The sequence below is a fragment of the Sminthopsis crassicaudata genome, chromosome 3 (assembly GCF_048593235.1).
Source record: "Sminthopsis crassicaudata isolate SCR6 chromosome 3, ASM4859323v1, whole genome shotgun sequence".
NCBI classification, from domain to species: domain Eukaryota; kingdom Metazoa; phylum Chordata; class Mammalia; order Dasyuromorphia; family Dasyuridae; genus Sminthopsis; species Sminthopsis crassicaudata.
The window spans coordinates 261,557,772-261,570,020 of NC_133619.1; the positions used below are offsets into that span (position 1 = coordinate 261,557,772).

A 12,249-nucleotide genomic window follows, 5' to 3' on the forward strand; every position below is an offset into this window, starting at 1 on the left:
GTTCCTGAACCTTCACAGCTGGATTCTCAATATCTCTCAGCTATAATAGAGTGGAAATGGATCTGGGTATCAGTACCTGCATTGGGGCTCCCAGATCATAGTAAATTCTTCATTCTTATTGTACATGTAGCTACTACAGTTCTAACTCAACCATTACAGGTTAGAACCTGTCCTGCATCAAGGAGCTTATTATTCTGCTCAAGTTGCTGCTGGAGCTGTTGGAGCACTACCCTGCCTCCAGGCTGTGGCTGCCACTGTCATCCTGGGGGAGAAAGCTTCTGATCTGGTTCTCCTTTCCCCTTTAATAGTTCAATGGCCCCATGAAGTTGACTCCATCACTAGACACAGTCCTTTTCAGATCAAATACTCTCTAAATATGAAGTGACTTTGCTAGGAAATGAGAATATCACCCTAAAACATTCTATAATCCTTAATCCTGCAACATTGCTCCCTGATTTGTCATTCCTGGAAAAAACCTTTGAAGGACTGTGCCTCTGGAGTGGACATAGCTGAAAATATCTGATGATCTTTCTGACATATCTTTAGAGAACTTTGACCTTGTTTTCTATTCTGATGGGTCCTTTTTTATGAGAAACCCACCCCACAGTCATCTCTGACTGTGACACTGTCTGGGCAGCTTCTATGCCCTCCAATCTTAGTTCTCGGGATGTTGAGCTGGAGGCTCTCACTCAGACTTATCACCTAGCCAAGGGAAAAAGTGTCACTATTTATATAGATTTAAGATATGCATTTGATGTCTGCCACACTGTTGGAATGCTTTGGTTGCAAAGGGAATTTTTGACCTCTGCTGGCAAAGTCACTGCAAATGCAGAATTCATTAAGGATCTCCTGTCTACCCTGAAATTTCCCTCTACCCTGGCTATTGCTCACTGTTCTGCCCATGTTCTGCCCACGCAGGAGGAACTGATCCTGTCTCAAATGGGAATGAGTGTGCTAATGCTATGCTAAGCTTGCTGCCTAGAAGCCTTTGCATATATTGTTAACTTTTTACTTTCTGGTGATACTAACAAGCTCTTTCCTATGGTGACTGAAGTAGAGAAATGTAAGCAAAAGACAAAACAAATTAATGGTATCAGGGGAGAATAAACCATTCCTCCTCTGGGCTATTTAAGCTCTCAAGGCATTATTGATTGGATCAGAATTTTTGGGTTGTCCCAGATGTCAGCAGCATAACCTTCCCATATGTATGCCTCTTGCCCTACCTGACAGATTTATAATCAAATCTTATGGTAGGTGCCCTCTTACTTCCACACCTTTTGAACCTTTACAAATTGATTTCATCTATGTGCTTAAGTCTAGATATTATTTTTTCCTTGTTAATGTTGACCAGCTCACCCAAGGGGTAGAGGTTTTTCCTGGCTCTTGTGCCACCACTACATTTGTTGCTAAAATCGTCCTGGGAGAGATTGTTCCTTACTTTGGCCCACCAGCATGCATTGATTCTGACAAAAGTGTCCCCACTTCACTGATTCTTTCTCCTTTAAAATTTATTCCTATCCAGGGATGACTCCAAAATTTTACAGTCCTTGTCATTCACAAAGCTCAGGCCAAATTGAATATATGAATAAGTAACTTAAAATCACGATTGGCAAATTTTGTACTGAGAATCTTTGAAACAGCCTGATGTTCTATTCTTGGCAGTATTCTCTATTTGTACAGAACAAGGAGAGAATTATATATGTTGCCTTTTGAAATGTTTTGGACACCTCCCTATTCAAGTATAACCCTTTTCCCTACTATATACATCATTACTAAAAGCGGATACCTTTGTTGCATCCCACATACAGGAGTTACAAGCCAGGTTACACGAACTCCACAAGGTGGGAATGTGCAAGCAGGTCTTTTGGACTTATTACTTCATGATTTATTCCCAGGAGACAAGATGTATATCAAAACCTTTTAGCAGACTAGCAGGATTCAGCCTGCTTGAGAAAGGCCATTCCAAGTACTGCTGACCATTCTGGCTGCCATCAAGATTGGAGAAAAAGATTTGGATTTATTGTTCCCACGTAAAAATGGTATCATTCTTTGGTGTATGATGTTTCTGTCTTCTAACTCTAGTAATTCAGCATCATTTATAGATAAGAGACTCAAAGAAGCTTAAATTTTACTTCTTTACTTGAGAGTATGATATCATTTAATCTCTGAATTATTACCCATAATCCTCTCTTTTTTAGCCCCCTTCTCTTATGATGATTGGACAAAGCATAATGCTATTATTAGACTCCATAATCAAGTGGGACATACTTTACAAAAACAAAGCCATTGAATCTGGTAAGTGTTAGGTCTGGTCTGCTACCAGCTCCATCAGAGTTTTATTATCTCCTAGGGACCTATTCCTGTTCAACCAAATGTAACATTACCAAAACTTACAAATGAAGAAGGTGGTTACAGGTTACCAAATAAGCCATTAGGGAGCTCACTCATGGTTTACTCAATTTCTTTTTCTAAGACAGGAATTTAGGTATTATGATCAATTGATATTTTTGTAAACATTCATTGTATTTAGATTGTCACACTTATTGGCATATATTTAGGTAAAATAGCTTCTAATAATTGCTTTAATTTTCTCTTCCTTAGTAATAAATTCATTGTTTACATTTTTAAACCGGTAATTTGGTTTTCTTCTTTTCCAAAATAAATTAAATGATTTAACTAATTTATTGTTATTTTTCCCATAAAACTAGTTTTATTTATTGATTCAAAGATTTCTTATATTCAATTTTATCAATTTCTCTTTTTATTTTCTAGATTTCCAAATTAGTGTTTAATTGGGGATTTCTAATTTGTTCTTTTTATTTTTTACTTGTATGCCCAATTCACTTTTCCTCTATTTTAATGATTTGAGCATTTAGAGACATAAATTTTACAAATAAATATCATACCATAAATTTTGGTGTGTTATCTCATTGTTATAATTCTCTTCAATGAAATTATTGTTTCTATGGTTTGTTCATCTCAATTATTCTTTGGGATTAGTCTATTTAGTTTTCTCTTATTTTTGTGCCTTGGTTTAGTTTTATTTCTCACAGAGAAATATCAAGATGAGATGTTTGAATTTTCTCAAAAATATTAGCTTTTGTAGAAACCAAGTCTGAGCAGGAAAAGATAATGATGAATGTTGGAGGGTATGTGGGAAAATTGGGACACTAACTATTCCCAAATAGAACTATGAACGGATCTAACCATTCCGGAGAGCAGCTTGGAACTATGCTCAAAAAGTTATCAAACTGTGCATACTCTTTGATCCAGCAGTGTTTCTACTGGGTTTATAATCCCAAAGAGAACTTAAAGAAGGGAAAGGAACCTGTATGTGCAAGAATGTTTGTGTCAGTCTTTTTTGTAGTGATCAGAAACTAGAAATTGAGTGGATGCCCCAGAATGCCTGAATAAATTGTGGTATATGAATATTATGGAATATTATTGTTCTGTAAGAAATGACCAGCAGGATGATTTCAGAGAGGCTTGGAAAGACCTACATGAACTGATGCTAAGTGAAATGGACAGAACCAGATCAGTATACATGGCAACATCAATATTATACAATGATCAATTCTGATGAATATGACTCTTTCCAACAATGAGATGATTGAGGCCTGTTCCAATGATCTTGTGATGAAGAGAGCCATTTACACCCAGAAAGAAGATTATGGGAACTGAGTATGGATCACAACATAACATTCTCACTCTTTTTGTTGTTGTTTGCTTGCATTTTGTTTTCTTACTCATTTACTTTCCTTTTTGATGTGAATCTTCTTGTAAAGCAAGATAATTGTGTAAATATGTTTATACATATTGGATTTAACATATTTTAACATGAATAACATATATTGGATTGCTTTCCATCTAGGGAAGGGGGTGGGGGAAAGAAGGGGAAAATCTGAAACACAAGGCTAGGCAAGGGTCAATATTGAAAAATTATCCATGCATATGTTTTGAAAGTAAAGATCTTTAATTAAAAAAGAAAGAAAGAAACCGAGTCTGAGGCAACTGATAGTTATTAAATACTATGATTTGTACTACAACTATCTTTTCTTCTTAGTATTGAGATTAGATGAATTTCCATGAAGAGCAAGATTGTAGTAATCAGAATGTTCTCAGTCTCCTGCCACAAGTATCTTGTCCTCTGAATATTCTGAGATTAGACGCCTTTTCTGAGTGAGCAAAGCTGTAGTAATCAGAATGTTCTTAGAATATTTTTCTCCAACCACAAATATCTCGTCCTGGTGACATTTTTTTCCCTTTCCTTTCCTGAAAATGAAAGGTTTACAGATCTTACATATTGCACATCTTTCCTGAATATATTGATCAAATGGGCTGACTTTTTATTCTTCCCTTTCACTCTCTGCCTACCACTCCCCATGCATGAACATGCAGGATTCTTGGGGATCAGTCAAGTTTTAAAGGAAGGGGGGATGAGGGAATGGGAGAGGAAGGAGTAATAATAGGGAGGGTATATTGAGAAAGGGGATAAGAGAGAGAGAGAGTAGATGCAGTGCAGTAGGGCAAAGGAAGAGAAATGGTCATGATATATTTGCATATTATTTTACCTATTAGAAAATGAGCTCCTTAAGGGTAAGGACTGCCTTTTGCCTCTTTTTGCATCCCCAAGGCTTTCCCTGAGTATAAATGGGCAATCTGGAAATATGTCTTCCTAGTCTTAGTGGCCATCTGTTACATGTGAGCTATCAGGAGTTCTTAGGTCCCTTAGTAGGGCTGATTAGAAGGAAGAGGAATTTCCTCTATTAAAGAGGATGACCACTGACAGGAAGGAAATTCAAGTCCTGTGATGATCAGTCAGAATCTTTTGGAGTTGCTTGATATGGTACCTTCTGATCTCAACTGTAGTAGACCAGCCTGGGCAACCAGACCCTACAGCAAGCACCAGATCCCAACAAAGGAGGGCAGAATCATTCTGCACAAATAGCAGCATTCAGCACTCCTTCAGAATACAGGAAGGAAATGGCAATGCAGATCCTGCAACCCTCTCTATAGAAGCAGACAGGTCTGTTATGGGGGGAAAGGAGAGGTAGAATTAGACCCTGGCAGTGGTCCCTAATTTAAAGTGTTTCAGAATAGAGAAGAAGAGCTCAAGTCCTACTAACTGGAATTTTCCTACCCTGAAACAAGGGGATAGCAGTGGATCCTGCTGGGGCAGAAAGCAGGAACAGATTTAGGTCCCTTTGGTCTTGTTGCCAGGAATGGATACAAACTTTTGGGGTGCTGGCCAGGGACCAGCAGGAACATAGTTCCCAGTAGCTGTGGTCACAGATGTATACCCCAGGTGGCTCTAGGCCAGTTGAGCAAATGTGGCCTGGTGATGTGGGGAAAAGAAAAACAGGTAGACCAGTAATGACTGTTTAGTTGTGGGAAAAGACAAAGGAAAATGGCAATAGAAAATGCAGGAGCTGTAACAGCCCAGTGCAGAAGAGCAGGTATACCATGTGCACTACAAGAGGCAAGCTGTCCATAGCCCATTGCCATAAGCCTTTCCTTAAAGGTGAAGCCTTGTAGTCTGTGTTGTACTCCAGAACTTTATTGTTTTAGTAAGAAATATTTACTTTATGTGTATCCAGCTCATGCAGAAAAAGCTTCATTTATTTAAAGCCTTCATAAATATTGGAGGTATGGGAATGGTGTCTTTTTTTCTCTTCAAAATGCTCAAAGGGCATTGGCAGTCTTCATGTCTACTTCTAGACTAGAGGAAAGAGGTGGTTGTTATTTCTGGGGAGGGATGAGGAGCAAGAAGAGAAAACAGCCAGTAGGAAATAGGGTTGCATTGTTTGATTAAATAAATCTAATTGCAGCATCGATGAAATAGCTTAAAAGGGGAAAAGGAAAAACAAAAAAGTCTAATTAAAAAGATATTAAAGATATAAATGATATAAAATGTAAAACTAATTCTAATAATTTTAAATAGGAATGGATTAAGCAAACCCAATAAATTGAAAGAGTGACAAGGGATAAGAAAACAAAAGCCCATAATTTTTTGCTTACAAGAATCACACCTAAGAAGCAAAGAATTACTTAGAATCAGAACTAAGGATAGAACAAAATTTACTATTCAAAATAATCAGACAAAAAATAACAATATGAACAGAGATAAAAAAATTTGCTTAAAAAATAATTATAACTAAACCAATATCAATGGAATAGCATAAAATAATAAAGGAAAATGAACTGAATTGCCAAAATTGACATAGACAATGATCCAAGAATAGGAGGAGAAGCTTTGATATTAGTCTCTCAGAGTTGGAAAAAACTAATAAACAAAAGAGTAAATCTTAAACAAACGATTGGAGAATTCTGAACAAGAGTGAAAAAAGATTTATTTAAAAGACATGTAGATCCTTCTGAATAGGACCAGTAAATAATGTACATATTTCTCAGCCTTCAGAGCACTCTTATATAAATTGACTCTTTGTTAGGACGCAGAGAAATACTAAATAAATCTTAAAAGGAAGAATTATTATCCTCCTATTTTTGCTTCCCCCTCTTTGTTAAAGCAATTAATTTGATTTAGATTATGCATGTGTAGTCATTTCCAACTTTATCATATATAAGCATATCATATACCATTCAAACAGTGAGTTCTTCACCCAAAATAGAAATGAATCAGTTGCCAAAAAATATAAATATTCATTACATGAAATTGACTTAAAAAAACAACATATCAACAGATCTTAGCTAAGAAGGGAAGGAAAGGGAAGGAAACATCTTTTTATGAAATATCATTGATAAGAATTTGATAGTAAATAAATACTCTAATAAAGTGAACAAAACAAAAATATGAACATACAGCAGGCATTTAGATAATATAATTGATAGAGTGCTGGGCCAGGAGCAAGAAAATTTGATTTTTAATCCTGCCTCAGTCACTTGCTAGTTGTGTAACCCTGGACAAATCATTTAATGTCTACCTGCCTTTATTTTTTTCAACTGCAAATTGGGTATGATGATGATATCTACCTTCCAAGGTTGTGAAGAACAAATGAGATAAAATCTGTAAGTACTTATTATATAATGTCTGGCACATAGTATGTGCTTAATAAGTGCTTGTTTTCTTCTTTTCTTCTCAAAGGAAAAATTTCAACCTATTAGCAACCTTATGAAAGAATACTCAAAGCATGACCAATAAGAGAAATCAAAATTACCCTGTGGTGATAAAATGTAAGTAGATCAAATACATTGTTGTTGGAAATGATCATTTGTATTATCATTCTGGAAAGTATTTAGATTTGGGCAAATATATACATTTATATTGTGACTATGATATATCCAAATCTTTGATTTAAAAATTTCACTAAGTAGTAGTTAGAAAGTCATGGTCAAAAAGGCTCCATATAAAGAAAGATATTTATATGAACACTTTCTGCAATAGCCAAGAATTGGAAACAGAGTAGATTACTGTCAACTGGGAAATGGCTAAATAAACTGTGTTATATGAATATCATGAATTATCACTAGGCTGCAAGAGATGATAAACACGATAAATACAGAGAAGCATAGAATTACCTAGATGAATTGAAGCAAAATGAAATAAACAGAGCCAGGAAAACAGTATATATGATGACTAAGACAATATAAATTGAAAGAACACCTACAAATCAATCAATTTTTTTATTATGTAAACAGATCTAGGAAAAGTATATATGTTGACTAAAACAATGTAAAATGGAAGAACACCTACAAATTTATGAAATTTTTATTTTTTGAAATTATGAAGGACACGTTTTCCCCTAAAGAAGAGATATGAGAAGACACTATCCTCACTTCTTTATAAAGAATGTAGTCTACCTGTTGATTATACAATATCTGTATTTTTCAATATATTAAGCAGTTTTGCTGATTTTTTTCTTTTCTTGCCCCCTCTTAAAAAATTTCTATGTCTTAAGTTCTGAATTGCAAGGAAAAACCTAGTTGATGTAAAAACAGAAAAGACAATAAAAGTGAGAAGATACTCCGTGTATTTGATCTTATTTCAACCTGACCTATTTAAACAAGTTGTTGACATTGAAAAATGAAGCAAGAAATAAAGAAGATATATTGTATTCAGCTTGTAGCTATTTCCTAAGGAATAAAGGATCAAAATATGCTATAAATATCTGGACTAATAAACCTTAATTTTCTTGCCAACCAGAGAGTTAATACACCCAGAGGCAACACTCATTTAAAATAATTGACTAATATTTTGGATGTATTATTATTAAAAGCAGATATTATTATAGTTTCTATAAAGCTTTAAAGAAATTTAATATCAGATGTTTTGTTCTCTTCTGTCTACTAATATCTATACATAGATATGTACTTTACAAAATAAATTGTAATAAAAATTCTAGCACTCTGTAGATTCACAGGCATAATCATTTACTATTGAGTGAATATTAAAACGAACCTACATTGGAAAAATGAAATTCAGGTCTTATAAAATAGTACAGCTAATATTTGTATGAAGTTGAATTTAAAGCGGTTAGGTATTGTAACAGAGAACATTGGACTAAGAATCAGGAGAACCTGATTTCATTTATTATTAGCTGAGTAACCCTCAGATACTTATTATCTGTGTGACCTAAGGCAAATCATTTAAGTCTCTTTGCTTCAGTTTTCTTAAATGTAAAATTAAGGAACTGATCTCTAAAGTCTCTTTTAGCAGTAAATACTATAGATGATATTTCCCTATAATTCTCACACATTAAGAACACAGTGAATAGAAAAACACCATACAAGACTATTACAGCCAAATAAATCTTTAATTAATAAATAAGATTACACTACAACAAGGCATTGAGCAATACATTGCCTATTCAGCAATAGGTTTTAAAAGTTCTGTCCTAACCACCTAGAAACTTTTCACTGTATCCAACAAAAAAACAGTCTTTTTTAGTGAGAACACTTCAACTTCATTCAAGAGTGGGTCCTAAGTCTTGTAACCCACCAATATTGCTTTGTGCCTACAGTCAAAGTACCAGACACAGATACATACATCATACTTAAAGGAATGTTCTTACTGGGAACCTTGATACCTCTTTCCCATCCATCTTTTACAAATGCACTCACATCCATCTTTTAGAACTAGATACCTCAACCTACCACCCTGTACCATCGTGTACCATTGTGACAAAGGAAAATGAATTCCAGTTTGGACACATTGGTTTCCCATCACATTATCTAGATCCTCTACTCTGATAGGCAACCAGAGACCCAAACTAGATGCTAATAACCTTCATCACCTGATGGAAGCATCTCACCCTGGGTTCTCTTCCCCCTCCCCAGCCCATTGCCTTATATTTCTTATTCTCAAGTCTTCAGATGGAAAACAAAAGCTTTCTGTCATTCCAAGGAAGGTGATAGCATTTGTCCGCAGTTTGCCCAACTTCCCTAAATTACTAGAGATAAGTAACAGTTGCTACTTTAAGATAAGCCTCTATTTTCATATAAATACTCAGTCCTATGGATCTTTTTTTGCCTTTGGGACCCCCTTTGTCTTTCGCTACTAAAAGGAATAACATATTATACAGATGGGATGAAAACCACCTCTACCTATTTTAGCTCTGATAGTTAGGTAACAATACATTTAAATTAATTAATAAATAGGTCTTAGATTAAATGCTAAAAGACATTGCACAAGGGTCATGTTTGGATGGACTGCTGTAAAACTAATTAAAATCCTACAGAGGGGAAAAAACTGAAATGGAGTAGAGAATTTCTAATTATTCTTGATGAAAAGACTAAGAATTAGGGGCAGTTAGGTGGCACAGTGGATAAAGTACCATCTCTGAAGTCAGGAGGACCTGAGTTCAAATGTGATCCTTAAGCCTTTCTAGCTGTGCAACCCTGGGCAACTCATTTAATCCCAATTGCCTCAGGGGGGAAAAAAAGATTTAAGAATTAGATTATACTAGAAGAATTAGATTTAGAAATAAAAATACAAATAACAAAAGAAACATAGAAAGGCAAGCATATAATTAATTGATTTTTAGATTTTTATATTTCAAATTATATATAAAATAATTTTATGATTTTTAAAAAGTTTTAGCTTCAAATTCTCTCCTTCCTAAGACAGCAAACAATTTCCTATAGATTTTACATGTGTAGTCATGCAAAACATGTTTCCATATTAGTTGTGTTCTGAAAGAGAACACAGGCAAAAAAAAAAAAAAGAAGGAAAGAAAAATGAAAGTAAAAAATAGTATGCTTTGATCTGAATTCATACTCCATTGGTTTTTTCCTCTGGAGATGGATAGCATTTTTAAAAATTATAGCTTTTTATTTTCAAAATATATGCATAAATATTTACCCTTGCAAAACCTTTTGTTTCAATTTTTTTTTCCCTTTCCTTCCCTCTCCTTCTTTTAGATAGTAAATAATCCAGTCATTTTTTTAATTTAAAGAGAATGCGCAAGGATAGTACATCTTAATAAGGAGATATAAAGGTGAATATGATGTGTAATTAAAAGAGAATATGTGAGAATAAGAAATAATATCTTTTAAGAACCCTAATGCATTTAAGTATCAGAAGGTCTGGGGATAATTTTTTCCTATTTTAATGATCTTGGGAAAAGGCAAAAATGAGAGGGACAGGAAACTATATTAGGGAAGAAAAGAGTAATGAAGAGAAAAGCACTACTGCATAAGTACTTAGAGCATTTAGCCATGAAGGAAGGGATAGGATGAAAAGGCATCCCATGCTCTCACTTCCATCTAAAACAGACAAAAAATACATTTTTTAATTGTTGTTCAATTATGTACAGCTCTTCATGACCCCATTCCAGGTATTGTTTGCCAAGAGATTGAAGTGATTTGACATTTCCTTCTCTAGCTCATTTTAGAGATAAGGAAACTAAGGCTTGCTAGAGTTGAGAGGCTTGCCCTGGGCCACAAAGCTAGTAAATAACTAAGGCCAGAATTGGGCTCAGGTTTTCCTAACTCCAGGCCTGCTCCTCTATCTACTATGTACAGTTAGCAGATAAAGAAGGACTGAATACAATTATACAATCCATTATCCTCTTTTCTACACACACAAACACAGAGATGTTGATATAGAAATGCATTAAACTCAAGTGTGACAGAAAAAGCAGGATAGATAAGGGACTGGTCATAAGAAAACACTCTCAAAGATTGGTGACAGGGTTAAAAGGAAAGAAATGAAAATGAAAAATTTAGGATTGAGAAGTCAGGCAAGAAGAATTAAAACAGGAAGAACATAGAGACTTTCACTTATCACAGAAGCCAGGAAAATATCCTCTCTTCTACCAATTTCTTCTTATTTATAAAAGAGGACATATGATGAAAGAGAAGGAAAAAGTACAAGAGGACAAATTGGAAAGAAATAAACAATTAACATTTATAACCATAAACAAGAATAAGGACAACTTACCTGTAAAATGGAAGACAGCAAATTGAATTAGAAAGTAGAATCTTGACAATCTTCACAAGAAACATACTTGAAACACAAATATTCACAAAGTGTAAAAATGAGGAGCAGGAGCAAAATCTATTGTATTTCAACTGAATTTAAAAAGCAGGAGTAGCAATAATGATTTCATATAAAACTACAATATATAAAAATAAGATAAAAAGAGGTAAGCATAAAATTACATTATGCTTAAAGGAACCATGGACAGTAAATTGATAATAATATTAAATATATATGTATATGACAAATTAGCATATATACTATTTAAAGGAAAAGATAATCTGAGAGAGAAAGAATAAAGTTAAATTGTAGTGGAGAAATTATAGTTTTCTTGGTCAGAATTAGATCAATGTAAACAAAAACAAATGTAAAGACCTAAAAATAACTTTAGAAAAATTGGGGATGATAGATTTTTGGCCATTACTGAATGATTATAGAAAGGAATTTACATACCTTTCATTACACCTAGCACCTTTAGGAAACTTGTACATGCATTGGGCAATAAAGACTTTTCTGAAAAATGTAGAAAAAAGGAACTATTAAATAAATCATTAACTGATTATAATACAATAAAATAACACCAAAGAGTAATTGGAGACTATACATGATTCTTAACATAACATAATAAGAACTAGTGATAAAAGTTATATTATAAAAATAAATATTTTTATTATAAAAGTTATAAAAAAAGTTTTAAAAGTTTAAAAATTTATATTATAAAAATAAAAAATTCACAAAGAAAATAATTAATGAAAAATTATAACAAAACATATACAATCCAACTAAAGAAAATCTGGAAGGAGGGGGTGGAA

The 12,249-nt window shown here is 34.0% G+C and overlaps 1 long non-coding RNA gene across 1 annotated transcript; it reads right to left on the minus strand.

Moving 5' to 3' along the window:
* Positions 1–4,132: 4,132 nt before the first annotated feature.
* LOC141559478 (uncharacterized) lies at positions 4,133–11,952 on the minus strand. The gene is made up of 3 exons (XR_012487430.1): positions 11,891–11,952; positions 11,399–11,464; positions 4,133–4,272 (listed from the first exon to the last, which is right to left on the minus strand). It is a non-coding gene; the product is annotated as an uncharacterized LOC141559478 (long non-coding RNA).
* Positions 11,953–12,249: the final 297 nt, after the last annotated feature.